Source organism: Vulpes vulpes, chromosome 12 (assembly GCF_048418805.1).
Source record: "Vulpes vulpes isolate BD-2025 chromosome 12, VulVul3, whole genome shotgun sequence".
Classification (NCBI taxonomy): Eukaryota; Metazoa; Chordata; class Mammalia; order Carnivora; family Canidae; genus Vulpes; species Vulpes vulpes.
In genome coordinates, this window is record NC_132791.1 from 137,657,120 (window position 1) to 137,675,933 (window position 18,814).

General features: G+C 46.1%; 1 long non-coding RNA gene across 1 annotated transcript; it reads left to right on the forward strand.

Annotated features, from left to right (window-relative positions):
* Positions 1 to 938: 938 nt before the first annotated feature.
* LOC140594728 (uncharacterized) lies at positions 939 to 16,526 on the forward strand. Its single transcript, XR_011995941.1, has 3 exons — positions 939 to 1,199; positions 1,658 to 2,853; positions 16,296 to 16,526. It is a non-coding gene; the product is annotated as an uncharacterized lncRNA (long non-coding RNA).
* The last annotated feature ends 2,288 nt before the right edge of the window (positions 16,527 to 18,814 follow it).

Consider the following 18,814-nt stretch of genomic DNA (forward strand, 5'->3'; position numbering starts at 1 on the left):
ACATCTATTATATTTCCATCTCTTTGTCTCTGGAGGGTCCCCTGAATAATTTCCTTGGTTCTACCCTTCAGTTCACTGAGCTTCTAATGTACTCTGTCTTGGTGCTTTGCAATGATTTGTGGAGACAAGCAGTGGTGCACAGTAATCCATCCTCTTCTTCTGTGTCAGTAGTCTCCCAGATGGACACACGGCCCTTCAGCTGTATGACCGTTCCCTCGCTCCTCTGTCATTGGATGTAGCCACGGGACTAAGTTTCACTGGATGTGAGTGGAGGCGGTATGCACCATGGGACACACGGCGTGTCTCTCCCATGCTTTTTCTCCTTCCTGACAGCTGGGATAATGTTGTTCAAAGAGTTGTCTGTGGGACACAGCAGGTGCATACAACTGTCACCGCTTTGCAATGGGATTAGTTAAAATATAGAAAAGCATTTAGATGTTTATATCAATTCAGTCCCCTAATGCTACCTGAGCATTCTAGCAATAATTCGTCTCCTTCTTCTCTCTCCTCCATGCTCTTCCTTCTTCCTCCTCCCTCCTCCTCCTTCCTCCCTGCCTCCTTCCTCCCTGTTCTTCCCTCCTTCTTCCTTTCTTCCTCCTCCTCCCTCTTCCTCCTTCATCCCTCCTCCCTCCTTCTCCCCCTTCCTCCTCCCTCTTCACTCCTCCTTCCTCCCCCTCCTCCTCCCTCCTCCTCCTTCCTCACCCCTCCTTTCTCCTTCTCCTGCTCCTTCCTCCCCCTCCTCCTCCCTCCTCCTCCTTCCTCACCCCTCCTCTTCCTCCCTCCACCTCGTCCCTCACCCTCCTTCCTGCTCCTTCCTCACTCCTTCCTCCTTTCCCTCCTCCTCCCTTCTCTTCCTTCCTCCTCCCTCATCCCTTCTTCTCCTCCCTCCTTCTGCTCCTCCTTCTCCTCCCTCTCCTTTTTTTTATGTTTTACAAAAGTAATGGTTCAAAAAGAGTTGGGGAGAAAAACTGTCCTGTCACCGGCGCCTGTGGTCAGATGAAGTTAATGTCCTAGGGCATGGGCTGAGCAACAGAAAGGAAGGAACCTGTATCCCTGAATGACCACCTGGAACAGAACTGCCTGCCAACCTGGAGCGCTCACCCCAGACCATTACACAAGAGGGAAATAAAGCACCATCTCTTTTAACCTACAGAATTATTGTCAGATCTTTCCTGTGATGGTCAAGCCAAATCTCTGTGGTTGGTTATTTTTTTTTAATAGATTCTCATTCCTTGATCATATTTGCAAGCCTCTGTTGTTTTTAAATCTTACAACATTTGTTAAAATAAAGTCTTGTTTAAGTACCAAGATAGAACAGATAGAAACTTTCAAACAGAGGTGACAAATCACCATATGCAGATATTCATCAGGAATTTCTGAGAACTTGTTCTGCAACATTTAGATGCTTTTAATTACTTTGAGAGTATAAAAGGATTAAGAGAGCAGAGGAGCAAAGATTTTAGGGAGAAAGACCTCTTTAGGAAAATCGAATATCGAAAGCTCTATCCTGTCTCCCATTGAAGCACCTGGGTATTAGAGTTGCTGAAGGGCCAGAGTAAAGTCTGCCCTGTGGGGGCAGCAGATATTTGGGTAGATTTTAGTTAGTTACTTTAAAAGCTGGTTGCAAATATCTTGATTTTGTTTCTCTCTCCTTTAGCTGCCTGAGATGGAGCATTCATAGAAGTAGCACGCGTTCATTTTTCAGGGCTTCTGTAACAGAATACTGTAAGCTGGTGCCTTGAAATGACAGAAATGTATTATGTCACAGTTCTGGAGTCCAGGAGCCCAAATTCAGGATGGCAGCAGGGCCGTGATCCCTCTGAAGCCTCAGGCAAAGGGTCCTCCTTGTCTCTTCCAGCATCTGGGGGTCTCAGGCTTCCCTGGACGTGGGGGAAGTATCACTCCGAGCTCTGCCTATGTCTTCACATGGCTGTATATATACAGCCCCGTGTCTGTGTCTTTATATATTGTTCTCCATGTGAGTCCAGATCCAAACGCCCCTTTATTATTAATTTTTAATTTTATTTAAATTCAATTTGCCAACAGATAGTATAACAGCCAGTGCTCATCCCATCAAGTGCCCTCCTCTGTGCCCGTCCCCCAGGTACCCCATCCCCCAGCCCACCTACCCTTCTGCAACCCTTTGTTTGTTTCCCAGAGTTAGGAGTCTCTCATGGTTTGTCTCCCTTTCTAATTTTTCCTTTCTCAGTTTCCCTCCTTTACCTTATAATCCCTTTCACTATATCTCATATTCCACATATGAGTGAAACCATATGATAATTTTTTCTCTGATTGACTTATTTCACTCAGCATAATATCTTCCAGTTCCATCCGTGTAGATGTAAATGGTAGGTATCTGTCCTTTCTGATGGCTGAGTAATATTCCATTGTGTATATAGACCACATCTTCTCTATCCATTCATCCGTCAAAGGACATCTGGCTCCTCCCACAGTATGGCTATTGTGGACATTGTTGCTGTGAACATTGTGGTGCAGGTGCCTCTTCAGATCACTATGTCTGTATCTTTGGGGTAAATACCCAGTAGTTCAATTGCTGGGTTCTAGGGTAGCTCTATTTTTAACTTCTTGAAGACCCTCCATACTGTTTTCTAGAGTGGGTGCACAGCTTGCATTCCCACCAACAGTGCAAGAGTATTCCCCTTTCTCCCCATCCTTGCCAACATTTGTTTCCTTTCTTGTTAATTTTAGCCATTCTCACTGGTGTAAAAGGATATCTCATTGTGCAAACTCCTATCTTCTTATAAGGACCACAGTCCTGCTGGATTATAGGCCCACTGTTCTCCAGACTGACCTCATCTTCACCGGTTACACCTGCAACAACCCTATTTCCAGGTAAAGTCATGCAGGGTATTGGGGGTTAAGACTTCAAAATATCTTTTGGTGGGGGGGGCACAACTCAACCTGTAACATAGGGAGACATGGTAAAGGACTTGGGGAGTCACAAACAGATGAGAAATTCATCTCTCAGCTTCTGCTTCCTGCAACTCCTACCTCAGTCTAGGTCCTTACTGTTTCATCAGAGTTATAATATAAACTTCCGGGATCCCTGGGTGGCGCAGCGGTTTGGCGCCTGCCTTTGGCCCAGGGCGCGATCCTGGAGACCCAGGATCGAATCCCACGTCGGGCTCCCTCCCGGTGCATGGAGCCTGCTTCTCCCTCTGCCTGTATCTCTGCCTCTCTCTCTCTCTGTGACTATCATAAATAAATAAAAATTAAAAAAAATAAAATAAAAAATAAGTTGCCAACTTTAAAAAAAAAAAATAATAATATAAACTTCCTCCTCCAAAGACTCTTGATCCTCCAGCCTTGTCCCTTATTCTGTGCCCCATCACTGAGGACTGCCTCCCACTCCCTCACCCCCACATTATGTCCCTGGTCCCCAGGGGCAATCCTGCTTACCTCCCCTCCCAGCCCCACACCTTGGCTGGGCACGCAGACAAGTCACAGCCCTGACCCTCCTTCTACTCCCAACAGGATACATATCCTGCCTCTTTGGCTTCTTTCCCAGCACATAGTGAACCTCACATGTCCAGAAGTCTTGCTCTCTAGTGCCCTTCCTCCCTGACCTCTCTGATCAAACCATCTGCCGGATGCTGGGACTCCGCCACACGCTTGAGGCCCACTTCCATGTCTTGGAGCTTGTGATCTCCGAGGACACTGCAGGAGTGAGAGCGTTCTCGCTGTGGATCTTGAGACCATTGATGATTTTCCGTCAGGGCTAGTATGGCAGTGATATGCACCCGCCAAAGCACAGGGAGCTGTGCTCATAGAGGGGAAAGGTAGAACCATTGGAGGAACATCTCATGATAGAAAATATCCGTGTGGAATGTCTGAGATTCCACTGGGGACCAGAGTTTAGACTTCCTGCCAGATTAATCCTTTGTGTTTCTACAAAGTCACTAGTAGAATATGTGCCCAGTGTGTTAGAGAAAAACTATGTCAAGCTTTTAGCTCAGGTTAACCCGGGAGCACAGATTAACTTCCTTACAATGGTATTTCCCAGAGAAGATGTCTCCCAGAGGAGGAAGGCGTGTATTAGGATGGTGAGGTTGAGAGCTTTGGGCCAGGTGTTGGGGAGACCTCACTTCATTTCAGGTTTCTCACCTGCAATATGAAAAGGTGAGCCTGTTCATGAAGCCCTTTTAGCCCGAACATTCTAATTATTAAAAAAAAAAAAACTTTTATTTTTTATTTTTAAAGCATAAATAACAGTTTTTAATAGCACTATAAAATCATAGGCAGAGGGACAAACAGGCTCCCTTGGGGACCCAGATGTGAGATTTGATCCCAGGACCCTGGGATCATGCCCTGAGCTCAGCTCCACCACTGAGCTACCCAGGTACCCCTAAAATCAAAACGTTTTATTATTTTAATTTTTAGATTTTATTTTTCATGAGAGACAGAGAGAGAGAGGTAGAGATACAGGCTGAGGGAGAAGCAGGCTCCTTGCAGGGAGCCTGATGTGGGACCGGATTACAGGAGCCCAGAATCACAGCCTGAGCTGAAGGCAGATCCTCAACCACTGAGACACCCAGGTGCCCCTAAATCAAAACCTTTTAAAGTGCACTACACCGCAAACCTTTTAAATATCTGTACCTCGATTCAATATTTATACACTTTTGTTGCCAGAGAAAAATCCAGTGACTTTTTATATCTATCCCAATACTCCAAATCCAGGACAGAAACATATCCACAAATTAGCTATGGAAAATTAAAAAATAAAACTATATGAACCTGGAAAACTTAAAATCCTCAGACTTGATAAAATTCACATTTTCATTTCTCCTCCCCCCCTTCAAACACACAGGCAGTCTAAAAATTGTTCCATCTGAACACATTGTCCAGATGGGTCTTGATCCATCCCTCTTGTGGAGCAGCGTGGCCAAAAGTTTCTCTCCCCCCACCCCACTAAATCAAAATCAACTTTGTTAATGTTTCAAAGGTGAAAGCGTTTCTGAATACTGCAAAAGCCATTCCTACCCGAGACTGCCTTTCTCTTTTGCCCTAATGAACTTACAGTTCAAATCTGGAAAAAGTTCTTTGAAGATTGTGCATCATTGTAGGTCTCTATGGATAGGGCCATTCAAAGTAGGTTTTTGTTTTTTGTTTTTTTTTTAAATAAGATTTTATTTATTTATTCATGAGAGACACAAAGAGAGAGGCAGAGACATAGGCAGAAGGAGAGGCAGGCTCCCTGTGGGAGGCCCGATTCCAGACTCAATTCCAGGGCTCCAGGATCACTCCCTGAGCTGAAGGCAGATGCTCAACTGCTGAGCCACCCAAGCGTCCCCAAAGTAGTTTTCGTAACACTAGTTTAGGTGCGTTTGGAGGTCTCTCAAAATCAGTTCTTTGCTTTAAAAAAAGAAGAAATTATACTACTGAAGATAAAATATGGTATGCATAGACTTAATTTGGCCAGGAATCTGTACAGCCAATTTGGTAACCAGAGGTACAGTGGTGTAGTCAGGAGGCAGGTGGCGTTGGCAGGTTGCTGTGGATGTTCACTGCTTATGCATTTGGCATCCATTTCTCTTCCTCTTCCCGCCAGTCAGCAGCCCCCGTGGCCCTTTGGGAAACCCTGCACTTGTTTGTTGCTGCAGGGCTGGGCCCCTCTTGGAGTTAGCAAGTCTAGGAAACCCCGCCCCCTCCCTCCACCGATTGGCCAATCGCTTTCCTCCAGACACAGGGATTGGTTCAGAGTGCAAGCACCTGTCCTTTTGGGGGGACCGGGTCCTCTGTGGAAGTGAATGAGGAAGCACGAAGCCCCCATTGCCCCAGCTGGCAGCTGCTTTACCATCATGAGGGAAGCACACCTGAGGATAAAGGTGAGGTGCACCAAAATGAAAAAAAAAATATGAGTGTGTGTGGAGGAATCTGATGGGGAGAATGGAAACAGGGAAAAACAGAGTAAATATAAATATGTGAATGAGGTCACCATGCAAGGGAATTAAGTAGGGTCATGCGATGGGCATGATGGGGAACCGTCTTGGATAACCTAAGCAGAAGCCCACGGACACGTTAACTTCTTGGGATGTGACCCTGTGCACCTGCTGCCCTCACAGCCCTCCCGGCCTCAGGGACCGCAGCCCCTGTGCGGTGTCTTACGTCCATGGACCAACGTTCTGGCTTCTGCAGTTGACCACAGGGGGCATCCCGACAAGAAACAGGCTTCTCAACTCACCCTTTGCCGGTGTCTGCTTGGAAGGAGGGAAAAGAGACTTTCACCTTACAGCTTCCCCGCCTCACAGCCTTGCCAAGGAATGTGGTCTGGGAGAGAAGAATTTCCACAGCTGTGTGAGGGGTGGTGCTGCGAGGGCCAGGACAGCGCGGGTGTTGTTAGCCTGTGTGGAAGAGCTGGCCTTTGCAAACAGGTCAAGGAAACTTAGAAGAAGAAAAAATAACGAAAGAGATGAAGGCAATGGTGGGAATGGTGGGCAAAACAAACAAACAAAAAAACATGAACAGAATTTGGACTATTTCTCCTTGAGGAGAGGATTCCAAAAGCAGACGACTCACTTAGTAGCTTGATTTTGGGGAAGAAGACCCTCTCTCCTCTGGGCTTCCATTTGCTCCTCTGAGACATGAAGGAGATGAACTATACAATCCATATGGGGACTTCGAGCCCTAAACCCTGTGATTCTGGGCATGACTTTTACATGTAGGAAAAATGTTTATGCACAAGGAGGTGGTGGCTGTTTTTCAATTCCATTGCAGCAAGAGAAGAAAATAAGAGATCTGAGGTGAAATGTCTTTTTTTTTTTTTTTTATAAAGGTTTTCTTTATTTGACAGAGAGAGACAGAGAGAGAGAGAGAGAGAGAAAGAGCACAAGCAGTGAGCAGGGAGCCTGGACCCGATCTCAGGACTCAGATCACAACCTGAACCAAAGGCAGACACTTAACCAACTGAGCCACCCAGGCGCTCCTGAGGTAAAGAGTCTTGACCTTGAGAGCTGTTTTAACCTGAGGAGAGCAAAATGGAGATTAGGAAATCTCAATTCCTGCAAATATATAAAGAAATAACATATTGTTAGTTTTCTGGAATGGGATAGTCCCCAGAAGCTGCTCCCTAAAAAGATGAATTTGAATTGCGTGGCAATTAATATGTTGAAATCTAACCACTGGGTTCTAAGTTCTTAAGGAGGGTTCTTGTGGGCAGCCTGGGTGGCTCAGTGGTTTAGCTCTGCCTTCAGCCCAGGGCCTGATCCTGGAGACCTGGGATCGAGTCCCGTGTCAGGCTCCTTGCATGGAGCCTGCTTCTCCCTCTGCTTGTGTCTCTGCCTCTCTCTCTTTCTCTCTGTGTCTCTCATGTATAAATAAATAAAATCTTAAAAAAAAAAAAAAGAAAGGTTCTTGCATGCCAACAGGGAGGTCTGGGGTGACTTCTGACTTGTTGGCTGTGCATTTTCAGCTCCATGAATCCCTCATAAAGAGGAGGTGCCCTCTGAGCTGAGCAATGGGGTTTCTGATGCTGAGATGGACAAAGAGCAAAATTTGGGAGAATCAGGTTTTTTGTTATTGTTGTTTTTAAAATTAAAACAATGCTCTAAATTGAAAGAAGGTGGTAGGGAGTATAATGACCTTCCTCCCTCAATATGTCCAAGTCCTAGTCTCAGGAGCGTGTGAATATGTTAATTCATGGGGCTTAGAGATTTTTGCAGCTGAGATTAAGAATGTTGAGCTACATTTATTTTGGATTACTCAAATATGCCTGATGTAATCACAGGGGTCCTTAGAGATGGAAGAAGAGTGAGAGGCAGGAAGGCCAGAAAAAATGTGACAACAGAAACAGGTTGGGGATGTTATAACTTCTGGAAGGGACATTAGCCAAGGACTTCAGAACCCTCTAGAACCAGGAAGGGACGAGGACACAGATTCTCCCCTAAAGCCCCTGGAGGTAGCATGGCACTGCTGACGCTTTTATTTTGGTCCAAGGAAACCCATTTTGGACTTCTGACTTCTGCAGCCATAAGATAGTACATTCTGGTTGTTTTGAGCCACAGAGCCCAAGTCATTGGTTACAGCAGCAACTAGACGCTAAGACAAAGAAGACAGAATGGATTGATGCAGAAAAAAAAATGACTTTGGGAACAGAAAACACAGAGCTGGGCTGGTGATGGGGACTTGTGTGCTGGAGGACATTCTGCACTGGGATGCTGATCTGGAAGCCTGGAGGACGTGGGGACACAATGGTGCCAGGGAAGGGAGGAGGTGATGTGCCCAAGGATAGTCAGCCGGAACCTTTCCTCCTTCCTGGGTGTCTCAGCTTGCAGGGCCCTGGAAGCAGAGCCTGGGTTCAAGGCTTATGTGTGAGTCATCAGTGTGACAGTCAGGGGATGGGCCACAGTCATGAGGAAGCAGGGAGGAGTGAGAGGCGGGGCCAGGACGTGTTCCTGGGGTAGCCACTATTCCAGGACAGGTGGCAGGGGTGGCAGGCCCTGCCAGGGGTGTTCAGGCTTTTGGCCTGTGCCCAGCGACCACCTCCTGCTCATTAGATTCATTTGTATTAACTAGCTGCTCCTTCTGTATGCAAGTCATATTCCGTGGCAGTCACTCACCACCTGTAGGTAGCTCATGTGGTATTTCCAAGATTCCAAACATTTTTTTCTCCCTCATTGAAATTTCCGATATTTTCTTCTCTTTGCTTTTTAATGCATTGAAGTGCTTATCCTATGATGACACGAGTCTAGGAGTAGAGACATACCTCCTGAAAGAAAAATAGCTCCGAGGGGGATAATGCATTCGGGGTGGCGGGGGGGACATCCGTGTCTGATGGCCTGGGGGTGTAAGTCAGGTGGGGCTCCATGGAGAATGACACAGATCCCCGTCAGAGAGAGCTGCTGCAGAGTGATGTCTGGGGTGCATTTGCACAGCGAAAATGGCATTCCTGGTCACAGTGAACCTATTTGTTTTTAATAGCTGCTATGCTCCTACTAACGTGGAGCCTGTGTCTCCAGAGCTCAGAGCAACGGGTCATATTTGGCCAGGACTGGAGAGAGAAGGGGAGGAAGAATCCACTGGCAGATAAGGGACATGGTGCACATTTGGGTTTTGGCTTCCACGTTCAAGTGGCTGTGCCAGGAGGACCCAATTTTCCTGTGGCCATTGGCTCTCCTGACTCTTAGCTTCCACATGTGCTTGGGCTCAGGTGGTCAGCCCCCCAGCCCACGGGGACAGAATCCATCCTATCCTTCTCGATGGAGTGATGGCTCCTTCCATCCTTCCTGTCTTCCCCTTCCACTCCTGGGCCTGACCTCCTGGGATTGCCCATCCTGTGCTCCCCACAGGTGTCTTCCAAGAGCCTCCATCACCACTTGCCTGTCTTTTTTGTCATGTTTTGAGGGTGAAAAGCTGCTCTTTGCTTTCCAAAGCAGCATCTCCATCACTGTGGGTGCTTCCTTCTTCCCCTCCTTTTTTTTTTTTTTTTTTTTTTTGGTGGGTGGAGCTGGGTATTTGTATTCAGTTACTCATTCATTAAACAGCATTGAGTTAACAATTATCGAGTGCCATCTTGGTGCCATACACTGTTCAAGGCACTGGGGACATAGTGATGACAAGACAGACCAACTCCCTCCCAGTGGAAGTTATGTTCCAGTTGAGGAGTGAAGACAGACAGTCAATAAGCAATAATATAAAATGAATTACCAGAGTAAGATCAGAGAGTGGAGCATGCTACGGATGAAACTACGGGATGAGATGGAGAGAGACTCAGGGTGTTTTGGTGCCTTAATATAGATGCTTCTGGACGGCTCACCGAGGAGGCCACTGATACTCAGAGGACTAGAGGTGACTGTTCTGAACTATCTGGGGCAGAGTGTTCAAGGCCAAGGGAGCTGCAAGGCCAGTTGTTCCTGGGCAGCAATGCATTTGGCATATTTCAGGAATGGAAAACAAGACCACTGTGGCTGGAGGGATAAACTGGGTGCACAAAACTCACCCAGAGTGGGGGAAAAAAAGAAAGGATAGAAATAGAATGCTCTCTGTAGGGTGTGGGCCTCTTGGGAGAATGTGATTTGCTTTCACGGCCATGATTTGCTAATGCGGAAAGCAGGCACCCTGCCTGCTGTCCACTGACCTACGTGTGCATTCTGAAGGAGCTACAGGCTGGTTCCCCTCATTCTCCCCCACCAATCTCCTCCTGTTTCCAGGGTGTGCCAAGATCCCCGAGCAGGTGGGGCTCCATCCTGCTCTCCCCAGCACTCGGAGAAGCCCGTTTCTTCTCTCCCGTGCAGGAGGGGCATGGACTGTGGGTGGGGGTGAAGGGGGGAGTGGTTCCTGCTTCATTGTGTCCATTGCACCCTCTGGGAGGGTGTCATGAGGATGCACTAGGGTGCCACAGCTGTCCAATGCACAGGGCATGCTCAGCAAATGTCCCCATAAGGGGCGGGCAGAAACCAGACATGGTGCCATCCCCACCTGGCTTTTGAATGAAAGTAACAGAATTCTCTCGTGATGAAATCTAATCGCACAGGAAACAATGGGTAAGTATGAGGACTTTCAAACCTGGAGCCTGGCTTCTGCTCACACTGAGAAAATGGAAAATCCTGTCCTTATCAGACTCCCAGAATAGCTCGCTCCTCCCAGCTCAGCTCTCAGGGTTAATCTCAGCCCCAAGGTGGGCCTCCTCCTTTGGGGCGGTGGGGGGGGGGGGCTCTCTGTGCTTCCTTATCAGAGGGAGAGCATTGCTCTGCTCCACTGGCCAACCTCAGTGGCTCCTCCTCTAAGCCAGGGGATGCACTTGGGCCTGGAAGACCCAAGGAAGGTGATGCAGGTGTCCATGGCTATTTAACACACACACACACACACACACACACACACACACACACACACGGGCCCTGTGCTGGACTCTGCATTCTGCTTCCTGGGGGGAATAATGCTTTCCAGCGCACCCTCTTCTCCTAGCAAGGAGGACCTTGTAGGATGTGAAGAGTCGAGTGTTTTCTCGCCTCTAGTTGGATTTTAAGAAGTTAAAATTATTTCGGTGGAAAGCAGTTGCCCAGAGCCAGCGTGCTTCTGACAGCCCGCTCTGCCCCACTGTGGTCCTTGGGAAGTACCTGCTGGGCACCTCCTCCCTGGCTCAGCTGCCAAGCTGTGCCCCAAGTACCTGTCGTCTTGTCCCGACTACCCTGTTGTGAATGCTTCTTGCATGTGGCCATTTGCCTGTACAGATGTCAGCTGCCACGTGTGGTCACATATTCAAGGCATTACTTGTCCTGTAGGGAAGTGAGCAGAAATGAGGTGGAGTGGGTTCAGCCCTTGACATAGAATCTGAACACCCAGTTGGGAGTTGTGGCTGTGCCACTTTCTAGCCACATTTCTTTGAAATGGACAGAAGACCTGGTCAACCTCACTGCTGAATCCAGGCTGCAGTGAACATCACGGTCCCATAATGGCCTTCATCCTTTCAACTTCATGTAGAAAGTCATTTACACCAAAGAAGAATTTAGATAATCTCAGCTGTGTGTATCTGGTTTTCTGCATTTGCAAAACAAAACAAAAAACAAGCAAGCCAGCCGGCCTTTGGGACATACTTATACTAAATATCCATTCACCATTTATCTGAAATTCGAATTGAACAGGGCATCTTGCATTTACATTTGCTAAACCTGGCAACCCTACAGGAGAAGAAATTCACTGCATATTTATTTATATCTATCAAACTGAATGATGGCTGTGTAGACTGGTCCTGGTCCCCATTTAGAGGCAGAGTCTGAGTGTTTTCTGGGAGTTCTTAGGAAGACTGTACTATATCTGCTGTCGTGCCAAATCTCGATGTGAAACCAGAACAATTCAATCAGTCCTTCACAGTCTAGATGTTCGCACCGGGTAGACAAAATATCGAGATGTTTGGCAGGATCGCTCAATTGTCCTTTGGAAGTCTGGCATCCTACATCTATAGCTTGTGAGTTCGTCCTGTGCTGGAACAGTATCTGTAAACTCAGTTCTCTGATCTCCGATGACCCCATGTCCCCTCTCCCCTCCTTTTCCAATGGGGCCTGGGACGTGCTACTAGAATTTTCAAGGATTCGGCTGAGGTCTGGACATGCTTTGCATTTTGTTCATTTTTTTGGCCCACGCCGTGCATGTAAGTACAGTTGTTTTACTTCAGTCTGCTGATAAAGCTCAGACTTCTGCAGACTCCTTTTTTCTTCATTCCTATTATGCAGGAAACCCAGCAAGAGAGTCAAGATTTTTTGTTCTCCCCCAGAGCACAATGAACTGACATAAATCCTGTGCATGTAATAACACTCTGACCCCGTTTAGAAGACGGATGGGGAACAGTGACTTCAAACAGCATTGGGAGCCCCTTGCACCTTAGAGGTTCTTCTGGGAAAAGGCATATCCATTGATTCATTAGTCATTCATTCATTCAACCAGCTTTATGGATCCCTGAGCCACATGGGAGAGAGGATGAAGGGTGGTGGGACACAGTAGCTACAAGCACCATCTCTCCAGTCACTTGGCCTGGGTTCTATTCCTAGGTCTGTGGCCCAGCCTGGGGAAGTTGCTCTGCATGTCTGCACCTCCATTTCTTTCCTCTGCAAGAAGGGATTAATGATAGTATTGACCTGCAGAGAGTCATTGTGAGGGTGACATAGGAATTCATGTCACTGCTTGAGAACCACCTCTGACATGTAGTGAGTACATAATAAGTGTTAGCTGTCCCACTGGATGCATGGTGGTAGAGATAATTTGATCTCAGAAAGGGCAGGATCCAGTCCCAAGATGTAGAATTCAGAATTATGGTTGGATAAAACAAATTCTGAGTCATGGCAGGGGAGCCTCATTCCAGGTCTCAAAGTGACCCATGATCTTCGTCCCCGTGGCTACCACTTGGTCTAGGGATAGCCTTAACCCAGAGTTCTAGATAATGAGATAGGACTAGATACCTTCTTGCTGAGACTTCTGGAAAATCTTCTGCTTTCTTGATTAACAGAGAGAGAGAGAGAGAGAGAGAGGCCTTTTGGCCTGGAAGGTTGGAGGTACAGCGGCCACTTGGTGACCCTGAGATCATAGCATGAGGACAAAGGTCAAGATGCTAAGGTTGATAAAAAACAAAGATAGAAAAAGAATGCAGGTTGCCAGAAGGGTGGATTCAAGTAACTCCCCCAGGTCACCTACCTCCAGACTTCTTATTACATGAGGAAAATTAACATCTACTTCTCAAACTACTGTAATCATCTTTTCTATCACTTGCAGCTAAGTGAATTTTTCACTGACGGGGCCAAGTAAGCAAAAATGTAGTCTCTTTTTTCACAGAATCCTAGACAGAAAAATAGCCTATCCCAGTACAATAAAATGTCCTAGCAGAGTAACCAAAGTGCTTTGTGCACACAGGAAAGGAATATTTAGTGGGTGATGGGGTGTCTCATTGGGTTGTAAAGACAGAGCTCTGACCCTCTGAAGTAGACTCTTGACCCAACACACAGACCTGCCATCCATCACCCGGTTCTCAACCAGAACACATTCCATAGAAAGGAGAGTTCCCCACCTTAATGACTGATGATGACCACATGATCTGTGCTTCTAGGGTCAGTGCTGAAATGTTTGGTGTCTCTCTCTTGGCCTCAGCCCCCAGGCTGTTGATCCTCGCTGTGTGGCCTGGATCTTTTCTCTGCTCTTTTACGACTTACACTGAAGTCTGCCTCAGTTGCTGACCCTCTGTGACATAATAAGAAATACACATTTTTGGTCTCTGCCTCCGGACACAGAGCTCCTGAAAGTCTGGCAATTTCTGGAGTGATGTGGTGCTAGGGAGCAGCTTTGGTTCTGATATCTGGTCTTTGACCCTGGTTCCTGATACAGAGCTTCTAAACCCCTTGGAATGTCTTGGGAGTGACTTTTGTTCTAAGGAGGTGACTCCTGGTGGGCTCCTGGATGCCTTAAGGGTGGGGGCTGGTCACTAGGATGATCAAGCCATGAATTGAAGCTTGGGACTTTCATCCTCACCCCTGTCATCCTGGTAGGGAAGAGGCACTGCAGATTGAGTCAATAATGGATCCTGCCTACATGATGAAGCCTCCATTTTAAGAAATCCCTAAATTCCAGGCTCCAGAGATCTTGGGGTTGGTGAATGTATCCATGTGCTACACCCCAATGGCATGAGCCTGAAGCCCCTATGCTCAGGACCCTTCCACACCTCACCCTTTTCCTCTGATTGTTCATTAACATAGTGTTTCCCTGAGTTCTGTGAGCTGCTCTAGCAAATTATCAAACTTGAGGGTGGAGTCAAGGAAATGCTGATTTTATAGCCAGTCATTAAATATAGGTGACAACCTGGGACTTATGCCAGCATCCGGAGTTGGGGGTGGGGTGCAGTCTTGCAGGGTGATGCCATTGACCTGGGGGGTCCATGCTCATTCTGGATAGTCAGTGTCAGAAATGAATTGAATCGTGGGGCACCCAGCTGGTGTCTGGAGAGTAGGAGACTTGGTTGATATGGGGAGATCTCCCATGCATTTGGTGTCAGAAGTGTTATGAGTAGAGAAGATAAAAAAAATTGTTTGTATCATCTGTTCCTCCTGTCTACCTCGGTCCCATTGCCCTTTCTGGGAGAGTTGTTGCATTTGGTTTGGATTAAAGATGGATTGGTAGAGAGGAAGGGGATGGGTAAGGGCCTGAGGACAGCGCCACAAGCATCCTAGAGGCAGATGTGAGCAGACAAGCTGGTCGGAGAAGGTGGGCCCAGGAGAGGAGGATGACAGGCATGTGGAGAGCCTGGCGGAGGGACAGGCTTGGTCTAGGAGTGGCCCTGACCCAGAGCCCCAGCAGGGAGTTCAGCAGCAGTGTCCCTGGCATCAGGGCACCCTGTGAGGTCCTGAAATGAGAAATGAGGTCCTGAAGATGATAATTTTGGCAGGTAGGGGTAGATTAGCTGGAAATACATAGTATTGATTACAAAGCCAAGGGAAATAGTCAAAGACTTAGAGTTATTAAACAAAAGAAGAATTTTTCAGAAAAAACATCAGGGGTATAATTGGCAGCTTCAAGGTAGATGTGGATGCTGGGCAGCTGACTGAGTCACTTTGGGGCTGCATTTTTTTACTGTCTTCAATATAAGCTTTGCCGGCAGATTCATCAATAAGTTTCTGCTAAAAACAGTTGATTGAAAAGTGTAAGCCTCAGTCAGGAGGTGTCTTAGCTACAAAATTTATTTATTTTTCACTCAACCAGGAAGCGGTCTTAGGGACAGAAGTCTTAGGGACAACCTATGGGAAGATTTCCCTTTGCTGCATTGACCTGTCTCTCTAGTAAGAGAAAATCAACTCAAATGGGAAAGTTAGAGGTATTGTATCATATGGCAGTTCCTATGAGAATGGTTAACCTTTTATTAAAGAGTTAGCTGTGTATCTGGTATGTATATTAACTCATTTAAACATTTGAGAACTTCTATAAGGTTTGTACTACTGTTAGCCCTGTTTTACAGATGAGGGGACTGAGACTCAGGGAGGTGAGAGGTCACAGGTTAGGGGAGTCACATTAGATTGTAAAGACAGGCTCTGCCCCCTTTGTAATTAGGGGAGTCTCATTGGATTGAAAAGACAGAGCCTGGTGGGGTGATGACATCCCAGTGTGAGTGATTGCTCCCCAGGCACTGATGGTGGTGCCTTTAAGAAAGAAGTGTATATCTTTCCTTGAAAAAAATCAAACAGTTGGGGGAAAGGCCAAAATCCAAAGGGACATCACATGAAATTTATGAGAGTTTTCTGAAGTAGTAAAAAGGCATATTGAGATCTAATGGATCCTGAAACTTTTTTTTTCTTTGAATGAGAGAGAGTGCACTCATTAGCGGGGTAAGGAGCAGAGAGAGAGGGAGAGAAACTCAAGCAGACTCCACACTGGGCATAGAGCCCCACTCAGGGCTCAATCTCACGACCCTGAGATAATGACCTCAGCCAAAATCAAGAGTTGGATGGTCAATCAACTGAGTCACTCAGGCGCCCTGACCCTGAAGCTTTTTGCATGTGAATGTGTTGTATCTCAAAAAGCACCGTTAGGGCAGCCCGGGGCGGGGGGGGGGGGGTGGGGGGGTGGGGGGTGGGGGTGGGTGGGTGGGGGGGCTCAGCGGTTTAGCGCCGCCTTCAGTCCAGGTCGTGATCCTGGAGACCTGGGATCGAGTCCCATGTCAGGCTTCCTGCATGAAGCCTGCTTCTCCCTCTGCCTGTGTCTCTGCCTCTCTCTCTCTGTGTCTCTCATGAATAAATAAATAAAATCTTAAAAAAAAGCACTGTCAAAAATATCTAATTTGATATTCAAATAATCTTTGACATTTTTAGAGTCAGCAGAGGATTGTATTATGGAAGCTAAGAAAGTGGACTGTAGCTGTGAAGGAAAGAGGTGATGCTCTTCACCTCAGCAGACTTCAGGGCATGTTGCATGTTGAAACATCATGACTTACCACGCTGAGAAGATGCACAGGGATCACATGTTTGATACGAAACTCAGCTCCTTCAGGCTGATAAGTGCAAACCAGAGAACACACTGTAGTGGAAACAGGATTAATCCAGGTGAGCCCTCTGTAATTTCTTTGGGGCTAATTATTGAACTGCATGCTTAGAATGAAGGGCATGGTGTGTCAAGTCATACTTCAGTTCAAGGTCATTGCTCATTATGCCACGAGCTTGTGGTGAGTAACAAACCAATAAGAGCACTAAATCAGTTCAGGAGGGTATTCAGAGCACACACGTATGTAAGCATGGGAAATAGTAAAATAAATTTTCTAATAGGTGCCAAACTGGCTATTATACCTAGGGTAATACTGAAGTGCATCTTAAAAAAAAAAAAAAACTTTTTTTTTTTTTAATAGAGAGAGAGTGAGGAGGGGCTGAGGGAGAGGGAGAGAAGCACACTCCTTGCTGAGTGAGGAGCCCAATGCAGGGCTTGATCTTACAACGCTGAGACCATGACCTGAGCCAAAAGCAAGAGTGGGACACTTAACCAACTGAGCCACCCACCTGCCCTTCAAGGGCATCTTTAGCAGACAAAATTCATTTGTTTTTCTATGGTAAAGGATCACTTGCTGTACTTACACAGGTGGTAAAATAGCTCTGTGATCATGAATGGCACAGATTCTTGTAGAAGGGAGTGGAAGCTGTACTTAGTGTTTGATTGAAAGGATGCTCACAAAACTCATTTGCTTATTTCAACGTTCTCTCACAATTTTTTCTGACAGTTGAATGTATGTGCTGAGGCAGAATGTGGGTTTCTGGCAGAAACCAAGCAACTATATTCTTAGTGGCTGGTTATTATGGTGAAAAATGAGTTGGCTGTAATTAGAGGGATCGCATGGCTTGCGGGAGAGGATAAAGGGTATTACTCTCTGAATGTGTTAAAGCGAGCTTCTGCTAGCAGGTGTGTGTGTGGGAGCAAACAGGTTAGCAGTTATAGCTAGGGAGTTGTGGCAGAGGTGCATTTGGCACCAGTAGAGGCAGAAGAGTGCTGCAGTTTTCCACCTGGGGGCCTGTAAGATGTCAGTTTTGATATGAGCGTGCCAGAAATCATACACGTTTTGCAAGTGACTTGGGATTGGCCTTGATGAAAATTGGCAGAGGAAGAAAAAGAAAAAAGAAAACACTTACTAGAACTAATTAGATGTTGAGTTCCTAAACTGGAACTGATGTTGGTCTGATGTTCCTGAGTTTTCATTCTTTAATAGGGGAAGCCCAAATGGTGCTTTTATCCTCGTAACCCTCACTACGCACCTCCATCTTTAGTTGCTACCTTGAAGTCATGGATCAGAGTTCTGTAGAGCATAGTTGTACCTCCTAGATCTCTTGAGCACCTAAGCCACAGCCTGTAGAAGTTCTTACCCTCAATCTCCCCCATGTCTATGGATATAATCATAACCATTTCCCCCTTTAATGTTTCCTTTACATTTTTAGTTTTGGAATAATTTTAGATTGCATAGCAGTTATAAAAATACAGAGAGTTCCTGTATGCCTCTTAGCCAGTTTCTTTCATTAATGTGGTGAATTTGTCAAAATTAAGAAACCTTACTGTTGGGACACGGGGGTGGCTCAGTTAGTTGAGCATCTGACTCTTGATCTCAGTTCAGGTCTTGATTTCAGGGTTGTGAGTTCATGCCCCACACTGAGTATGGAGCCTACTTTAAAAAAAAAAAAAAGAAATCTTACTGTTAACTAAACTACAGTCATGGTTTGAATTTCTACCTTTTTCCATTAATGTTCTCTATTTCAGGATCTCTTTCTAATTCATGGTACCACATTGCAGTGAGTTTTTGTGTCTCCCACGGAGCTGTGGTCTGTGATTATTCTGTGCTCTGTGATAATTTTTCAGTCATTTCTTGTTTTTAATGGCCTTGGAAGTTTAGAAGAGTACTGGCTGAGTATCCTGAGGAATTTCCCCCAATTGGAGTACATGACACTCCTGGAAATATGAACCCTCATCACTTGGTGGAGATGTGTTTTCTAGGTTCCTCCACTGTAATGTTCCTATTTTCCCCTTTCTCTTCTCTATTCTTTGGAATTAAATTGCTGAGCAATTTGTAATTCATAATTCCATTCTCTAGGGTTTGGACAATTCTTTTTTTCTTTTCTTTTCTAGGAAAGTTCTAAAGAATCCACTCGAAAAAATCCACCTGGGCCTAATGTCTTTTTGGAGATACATTTTTTAAAGTTTTATTTATTTAAATAATCTCTACACCCAATGTGGGGCTTGAACTCATGACCCCAAGATTAAGAGTCACATGCTCTACTAAGCCATTCAGATGCCCCTGGAGATAAATTTTTAAGAAACTTTTCCAAAATTTTTTTCAATTACTTGTCTATTAATGATC